The sequence below is a fragment of the Danio aesculapii genome, chromosome 15 (assembly GCF_903798145.1).
Source record: "Danio aesculapii chromosome 15, fDanAes4.1, whole genome shotgun sequence".
Taxonomy (NCBI): domain Eukaryota; kingdom Metazoa; phylum Chordata; class Actinopteri; order Cypriniformes; family Danionidae; genus Danio; species Danio aesculapii.
The window spans coordinates 30,129,606-30,139,632 of record NC_079449.1 but is presented as its reverse complement, the minus strand read 5'-3'; positions in this window follow the sequence as shown (position 1 = coordinate 30,139,632).

Sequence of the window (10,027 nt, the reverse complement as noted above, 5' to 3'; positions counted from 1 at the left end):
GTCTGTCATTCCCATCACCCCTGTCAGCTCCTCAAGCATTTCATTTACAGACCACAAACCGCTGACCACTCGCTCTTGTTAATAATCTTTAGAAAAAAAAGCCCCGTGTGACTCCACAAACAGTGGCGTCTCAAGCTCCTCCACTGGAATGCATTGTACCTACTGGTATAATTCATTGGGCAGGCCATCTGGACAGTGAAGGGACAATCAGGCTTAGAGTATGAATGAGCCACTCTATTGTTTACACGTCCACAGGTCCAGCTCTTACTTGGCTAATCTGTGTGACTCCTCTGGCTTTAAAGCGCTCTGCTGCTGAGGTGGCTTTTCCACACCACAAAAGACTCTCAGCCGGCGCTCATTAAGACGCTGTCCTGCTTCAGACTGCTGTCCGAGGAGCCCGGCTGATCATTAAAGACCCCAAACGCACATTATTTCCAGGACGTTCATAAACAGCTGGCAGAAAAAGATCAGAACGAGATGAGAATGGGAGTATGCTTCACATGTACTTTAAGATTAGTACAGTTGAGTCTCGATTTGTGAGTCTGATTTAGTGATTTGAGAGGGCACTAATACATAAAAATGAGCAAAGGATGTTGTGAACATGTCTTTATTGTATCTTTTGCTTTAAATATTAACAAAAATAAAGCAAAATGGAAGAAGCTTGAGTTTTGAGAGCTTTAATGCAAATATTGGTGATGTAAGTGATGTAAGTGAATACTTTCTGACACATAGTCCCAACTAATTTTTCAATTCTCCAGCTGTGATTCTTATTTTTTAGGTCACTTAAACCTCATCCTTCTCTGTTTGGACAAGATAAACACTTTGTCTGTCAGGCTCATTCATAACAACATAATTCCAGTTGACTGGAAATTTTTAATATTGACCCTGATGGTGGAAAAAAGCCACATTTTCAACACATGTATATGAATATCAATGGGCATTTACTTCATAAATGTTTTGCTCATATGATCACATAGGTATGGCAATAATGTTTATGTTTTAATTTAATTTTTTTTTTTTTTTAGCAGAAGTTCCCAAGTTAAAACTATAGACAATTTCTTCACTGACTTCTTTGCTAATGTTTACCAAGGGAGCCATTTTAGCGCTGAATACATTCACTACATAACCTCTCTGCATCTTTAGATGAAGGTCTCTAAGAACTGATGGACATGCTTTGGAAAAAATAAAGAAACAGAATGAGAGAGTGAGCAAAAGAGAAACGTAGAGCTTGATGGGATGTCAGTATTCATTCAGAACAAGGCTTTGCTTTCACTAAACTTAATGAGGGTCAGGGCACAGAAAAAGGTGTTGTCAGAAGTATCAAACCTGTGAACATCTGAGTATAAGCCTTATATATATAAGCCATCATATACTTGAAACAAAGGGTGGATTACATGGATTTTTTTTTTTTCAGCTGGCCACACCAGGATAGTGGTGTCACTTACTTGTGTTACATTATCACTGACCTTACTATATACAGTTGAAGTCAGAATTATTAGCCCCCTTGTTTATTTTTTCCTCAATTTCTATTTAATGGAGAGATTTTTTTCAACACATTTTTAAACATAATAGTTTTAATAACTCATCTCTAATTACTGATTTATTTTATCTTTGTCATGATGACAGTAAATAATATTTGACTAGATATTTTTCAAGACACTTCAATACAGCTTAAAGTGACATGTAAAGGTTAAACTAGGTTAATTAGGTTAACTAGGCAGGTTAGGGTAATTAGGCAAGTTATTGTGTAACGATGGTTTGTTTGGTAGACTATCTGAAAAAATAAATTGCTTAAAAGGGGCTAATAATTTTGACGTTAAAATGGTTTTTAAAAAATGTAAAATTTATTCTAGCTGAAATAAAACAAATACGACTTTATATACAGCCAGTAAGAAAAAATATTATCAGACATTTCCCACAATTCAATAATTCTGACTTCAACTGTATATATATATATTGGGCAACACAGTGGTGCAGTAGCTAGTGCTGTCGCCTCACAACAAGAAGGTCACTGGTTCGAGCCTCGGCTGGGTCAGTTGGCGTTTCTGTGTGGAGTTTGCATGTTCTCCCTGCGTTTGCGTGGGTTTCCTCCGGGTGCTCCGGTTTCCCCCCCACAGTCCAAAGACATGTGGGACAGGTAAATTGGGTAGGCTAAATTACGTGTATGTATGTGTGCGAATGAGTGTGTATGGGTTTCCCAGTGATGGGTTGCGGCCGGAAGGGCATCCGCTGCGTAAAACATGTGCTGTATAAGTTGGCGGTTCATTCCACTGTGGCGACCCCAGATTAATAAAGGGACTAAGCCGAAAAGAAAATGAATGAATGAATGAATGAATATATATATATGTAATGAATATATATAAATGTAAATATAAAAATTATATATATATATATATATATATATATATATATATATATATATATATATATATATAATTTTTATATTTAAATTTTTTATTGAATAAAGGATTCTATAAAAATTTACAAAAATAAAAAAGGAACACATAAATAAAATTATCAACAATGTTTTTCTACATGCAATATTTTTTACAAACTAATACTTCAATAATAACTTTACAATAATTAATAACTAAATATATGACAAATAATAATAAATAATTAACTGAATTGTAAAAACAAATAAAAAATCATTTCTTCACTTTCAAAAAACAAAACAAACAATCTACATTGTAAAATAATGAGGAAAAAGCATCACAAAACAACATTTAAATCTGAGAGGTGGCATTTGCTGAGCATCATTGACAATGTCCAGCAGGGGGCGCAGTCTCTAACAACAACCCATGACGCAGACGCTCTCCTCAGATGACCCCTTCACACACACACACATACATACAAACCCGTCTCTGTGAGTCACGCTTCTGTCTCAGCCATGGCTATGAGCAACATTTATACATTTCTGCATCTGACCTCATTACCTTTCCATCCAATGAGAATGCTTGATTTCTCTATCCACATTAACATAGATGGTTTAATCACTTTACAGGATGATTCAGATGCAGTCTTTAAATGCTGCGGCCCCTAATTAGAGAAAAACATCAAATATAAAACTAGCAGAGTGGATAATGCAGTCTAAAACAGGTCATCCATATTTATTTTTTAAAGAGCCTATATACAGTGCCCTCAACTAATACTAGCACCGTTGGTAAACATGAGCAAAGAAGACTATGGAAAATATGTTTGTCCTTTAGCCTTGTTCAAAGATTAAAGAGCTAGTTCACCCAAAACTTCTATCATCATTTACTCAAACCTGTTTGAGTTTCTTTCTTCTGTTGAACAAAGGAAGATATTTAGAAAAAAATAACCTGTAACCATCAACTTTCAAAGCATTTGTTTTCCTATTATGGAAGTAAATGGTTACAGGTTTCTGTCATATCAAAATATCTTCTTTTGTGTTCAACGGAAAAAGGAAACTCATGAAGGTTTGGAACCACTTGAGAGTGAGTAAATTCTCATTTTTGGATGAACTACCCCTATAGCAAAAAAAGCATTAACAATCTCTGTTCTCTCAGCGAGAGCAAACTATTGAACAGCAAAGTTTTATCAAATTATGTCACAATTATTGCCACCTCTATGAAACAGAAAATATTATGAGGTAGTGTCCTTTTAACTTGACCTTTTTAGCATACCTGTATGACTAGAAACTGTAAATTATGCAACCATGACCCATTTCACAGGGGTGTAAACATGAGAAAACATTTTTATTACTGAGCAAAATAACAGCTGGGGAACTGCAGAAGTTAGCTGGGTCTTTTTGAATACATTTTGACTAAAAGATCAAACAATAAAGACATTTTCCACAGTCTTCTTTGGCTGTATTTACCAAACGTGCAATATAAAGGAATAGCTTTAAATTAAAAAAATCTAAAGTTACTCACTATTTACTCATCCTCAAATGATTCCAAACCATCAGGGCTATTTTCTTCTTCTGTTGAACACAAAAGAAGATATTCTGAAGAATGCTGAAAACCTGTAACCATTGACTTCCATAGCAGGACAAATGAATACTAGGGAAGTTAATGGTTACAGCATTCTTCAAAACATCTTCTTTTCTAATCAACAGAAGCCATAAAGGTAATGAACAAGTAAAGGGAGAGTAAATGTTGACGGAATTGTCATTTTTGGGTGAACTATTGCATTAATGTAGTCCACTGTAAATCAAAACACCTCAAAGCTGATGTATTGACACGACAGAGCATTTCTCACCCCTATTTGATCATCCTGCCAATTAGGCTCTTCTTTTAAATGTTGCCGGAGACCTTTTCAGAGAGCTAGAAAATGAATTCCTCATTGACATACCACCTCCCCCATCTTTCCCAGGCTGAGGAGACCAGCGGCTCCTCCACTGTACAATAGAGAGTGGATTTGCCTTTCACACTGGTCAGTTTGACCCCTTGACATCCGATGACTACAAAGATGTGAATTGGAATAAAGGCCGAAGACTTAATCCAATTCCCACAGTGCCCGGGTTAGCGGACTGCATCAACGCCAAACTTTTTTCTAGGAATCACGGGCTGGTTTGTGTAGCATTCGAGGAAGGAATTTAAACTCTTCTGTCAAAACAATTCAGACCTGGACTTACAGGACTAAGAGAAGCGTGGTGAAAGGATGAAGTGATGAAACAAATTCCAGAGCAAGGAACAGCACATGGGTGGATCTCGTAAAAGCTTTCAACAACACGAGCAGATTGTATTTCAGCCCAAAGTCACAGCTCGCACTGTGACATTTTTGTCATGACTGTACAGTACATGTTGCTCTGAACTGTCAACACTGTAACACAAAAGAAAAATTGCCCTTACTGTAATGAAAAATGTGGTTACTGCGGTAGTATCTGATTACTGCCTTCAGTTTATACTGATTAAAATATATATGCACAATCTTTTTTTTAATAAAGCTTGCTAACACTTGATAATTCGTCTATTTTTTCTTTCACATTAGTTAACCACGTTAGTTAACATGAAAAGTACAGCACTTAAATTATTTAGTAATCTTTCTTTCAACATTAATTACTCCAAACTTTTCTCAAATATGCATTAGTAAATAATTAAACTGCTAACCCGAGCTAACAATGAACCGCTGTTCATTAGCTAGCAAAGAAAGATTAATAAAATGTTAACAAATGTTTGACGTAATGCATTCACTACTGTTAATGGACCCTATGGTAAACTGTTACAAATATTTTTCTACATTCATCTTCACCTAAATTATAATAAACCATAAACTACGACCCCTAATTTAAGCAGTACGTTTTATATACAGCTGAAGGCAAAATTATAAGCCATGCTGTGAAATGTTTTATATATTTTATTTTTCCCAAGCGCTGTTTAACATTTTTACAACACATTTGTAAATATAATAGATTAATGCAGATGTAATAGATGACAGTACATAATCTTATACAAGTTGTTTTGCAAGATACTAGTATTCAGCTTAAAATGCAATCTAAAGGTGTAAAGGCTAATTAGGTTAACTAGAAAAGCTAGGTTCATTAGGTAAGCCATTGAACAACAGACTATTCCTGAAGATCTCTTTGCTCTGTTAAACATCACTTGGGAAATTTTAAATAAACAATTTACAGGAGTTAATAAGTTTTGCCTTCAGCTGTACATGCATATTTACTCTTCTATCTGTGCTGATTTAAATTAAACATATAGCATTATATGAACGTTAACAATAATGCAATAAATCTAAGAACAATTTTACAAAATAATTACAGAACTCAAAAAGTCAACCCAGGCTCGTTCTGAAAATATACCTCTAAATATTTCTGCAGAGCATCAAATTTGTCCAAGGAGGTATGTTTTTGCAGTCTTTGTTTTTACAAATCCACCAGAGGTCACTGTGTACGCCTTTACAGTCTCAACTTTCTCTCGAGTGCCATTCGCGCTGCTGTTTTCACATAAATCCACCAGAGGCTGTTGTCGACTGACTGTTTGACTGACTCAATGACTGACTGACCAATCGACTGAGCCCCCCTCCTCCTTCCCTAAACCCAACCAATAGTGTTTTAAAAAGCACCGATTGACCCGCTCACCCACTTCCTGAACCCAACCGACAGTTTTAAAAAGCAATCCAGAAAATCAGTTTTCAAATTTGACCACATTCTCACCCTGTTATTTACTTTTTTGGCTTCTGTTTTTGTCTTAACCATTTTCTGGAACTATTCTTCGCTGAACTCGAACCCCATCATTGTGGTCAGATCCTCTCTGTGTCTCAAGTCTGCCAATGTACATGGCAAGCTACTGGACAACCTGGTAACTGTGGCAAAGCTTTCCATACAGAGGTAAGTGGTCAGCTGTTAAACGTGAAAAGGAACGGCGTCATACTAGTGTTTTGTTTTTAAAGACGAAATTCTGGCTACATAATTTGCGATCTTAAGAAATGTATATAGGGCTACGTTTTCAGAATGTTGCAATCACCAGTAAAATGTTGTGGCACACTACATTTCCTAAAAGTTTAATTTTATTCTTGTTTACTATGAGAAATGTGAGATTTCTTCACTGAATCAGTCTATAAAAGCAGTATTGTTTTGATTAATTTACAGATTAATAGTTGCTACTTCAGTCATTTTAACAGTTTAAATGTTTGACATTTTTTTATTCTTGTTACTTTTTTGTTTGGTTTAACAGGCAACATTAAAACATAGCAAATTAAAAAATATATTTAATGGAAAAGTATAACTTTATTATGAAATAACTACAACATTTTATATCAAGTAACAAAAATAGTTTTGCTTTTAGTTTTATGGTTTTAGTTAACTATAATAACCCTGCATAAAGGTACATCAAATAAGCACATGCTTTTATGTGCTTGAAATAAAGCGCTTTTATTTGTGACATGACCATTAAGTCAATGGCCACCGAAATCTGTGAATAGAAAGCATCTTCCCGGCAATGTTTGGTAAAAAGGCCCACAGTGAGAAGAAGATGTAAACATGACAGTTATGCAAACAAGCTCAACAAATACATCTAATCTCTTTATCTCAGAACAAACTGAGTAGATTCACCTGTTCTGAGCTAATTCAGTGAACAGCAGGTTCTTTCTGATAATGACACCGACATATTGCGAAATCCTCCTTCTTTTGTGGCCACCGGGAAGAACTCGGATCGGTTTTATGCACAAGACTGAATGAAAAAAAGATTAATCTCAGGTATCTATATCAAGATTTATCAGTGGAACATTAAGTTGGAATATATCTTTAAAATGAGCCTTTTACTTCGTTACTTCGGTTTACTTCGCTAAAATAAAAAGCACATTTCAAAGCAACCACAAAAAAGGTTTGATGCGTTTCAGCCTAATCCCAGCATTCACAAACAAGTCACTTCTTTTTGTTTTCTCCCCTGAAGTCTATCAAAAAAAACATTCCTACACTGAGAATCGGCCTTATTTACATTGTAAAAGGCACAAAAAGACTGCAATTTATTTCAGCTCTTCTTAAAGGTCTCGACAAACATCTAATTATTCTCTAACTACTTCAACTACTAACTTTTGAATAGAGACACTGACAATATAGAAATCCTGCTGCTCTGACTCTCTCCTGAAAAAAGCTCTCGGACGCAGGAATCACAGCCGGAGAGACGCACGTGAATATGTGCTTTCCCAAACAATGAGCGACTTAGCGAAAACTGTGGGCACCCCGTGATGCTCGCAGCGATTCATTCTGCCTCCTGACGGGCCGAAAGGACTTCATCTATTTGCATTGAAGTTATAGCACAATAGGAATTAGTCGCTGTGTGATGAAGGGGCATGCTGGGAAATCTGCAGCACCACTGAGACAATCAGTCTTCACTGAGCCGGTGAAGAGGACAGGAGTGCTGAGGTCCGACCTATGCCACCTGTTACACTTTACACATGGTGGAAAAAGTTTGATTCTCTGAGGATGTTTTAATCAATCAATTATAAACCATAAATATTGGCCAAATCTAGTTTTGTTTTATTAAGAATAAAAATGTTGGAAATGGAATCCATCAAAATCTTGTTTACACACTGTGTTTTGAGAGATCAGAACACAATTAATACACATACTGTATCTACATACTGTAGCATTATCATGGCATCAGATGCATGTCTTATCTCTTGAATCTTCTGATGGCACAGTTATGCTCTAAACCAGAAACAAAGATACCATTGGTATTTAAATTGTTTGGTTTAAGCTGTTTTTATCAAATTATTGAGTCAAAAACTCAAGAATGAATCTGTGTGATTCATAGACAAAGTGTTTGGGTATTGTGAACTGTATCTGAATCAAATTGAGGCATGCGTCACATTTATGAAATTTGAATGCTTTCACACCAGTGGTTCAGTTCATTCCCAGCAGACACACAACGTCATAAGACATAAATATTAGGTTAGGTTTAGGTTGTGACGTCAGTTGATCAAAATTCAGCTTCAAGCCAGCGTCTCAGGGCAACGTTATTTTGATGTCCAATAATGATGTCGATATTTGGCCGATTTTAGGTTGTGTTGGAAAGTAACCAAAATCCAACGTCGAGCCAATATCTTAAACCAATGTCATATTGATGTCAAATACTGATATTGATTCATCAGTCATGACAACCAAAATCTACTGTCTGATCGACGTCATAGTGGTAACGTCCACACAACGTCAAGCTGTAATATCATTAGACTTTGATATTTGGTTGGACATTGATGTCTGTCTGGTATTGGGTTCTGATGTCAACCCGATTTTCATTTCCAAAATGCAACACCCCCACATCATTGGGGTACAATGTCAATCAGACCAAGGGCAACAAATGAAAAGCATTTTCTGGAGTTTTGGTTCCTTTTCACATCACACTGATTGCTCTGATCTGAACCAGTGTAAATGAACAAACATCAACATCACTTGTTGATCAGATGTGTCATTAAACATATTTCCTGATCTGCGTCAGAATTAATGCGCATGAATATTCCTTCAGAAATCCTGAAACAAAACAAAGAGAGCAGGAAAACCTAATGCAGTCTCACAGCAATTCGTAACTTTTGGTTTAGTGGCTAATTCGTATGAATTCGTACGATCTAATTCATACAATTTAGTACGATTTGCTCATCACCCAATGATGGTTGGGGTTAGGGGTGGGGTTAGGTGCCACGCCTCCTTTTTAAAATTGTACATTTTCGTACGACTGAACTCGAGATCAGGCTGGAAAACCAGTAGACAGCATGCAATTGTGTGTATGCAGAGAAGACTGCGCTGTTATAATAATAATAATAATAATAATAATAATAATAATAATAATAATAATAATAATAATAATAATAAGTATGTGTCACTCCAGTTCAGGGGTCACCAACCCTGATCCTGGAGAGCTACTTTACCTTGCTGCAGATTTCAGTTGCAACCCTGACCAAACACACCTGTCAGTAATTATCAAGTGCTGCTTCGGCTCCTAATTAATTGGTTCAGGTGTGTTCTCTCCAGGAAAGGAGTTGGTGACCCCTGCTCCAGACAAACAATGCATTTCAAGAATGAAGCACAGATGCGGCTTGAAAACTGTTTTTCAATATTGTTTTAATGCACTAAAAATAGTTAGGGTGCATCACAATTCACTTCAACAGTTTGTCCGTGAGCTACCATGGAGCTGTAAACAAAAACTTGCCCTCATCCCATAATTCTACAACAGTTGGTTTAGTTAAAAATGCACAGTACTTTTTGCAGTTGGGTTTGTTCGAGTTAGAATCATGTTCTAACCACAAACAAACAGCTTCATTGTTTCTTCAAGCAAACTGAGGCCACCTCTTCAAGCAGGTCGTGACACGTTTGTTTGGTTCGAATTTGATGCACACTTGAGTGCGAGTGCTGCAATCACATCTGCCCAATTGATCTGCACCAAACAGGAAATGAACTCTAGTATGATTCAACCAAACTAAATGAAGCAGGTGTGAAAGATCCTTTAGACAGGATTTTTGTTTATTAAAATATTTAGGACGATAATACAACTTCGACATCACCTTCCAAAATTGGATCTCAACACAATTAATTTGAGTTCAGAGAAGTGACTCAGGTTTG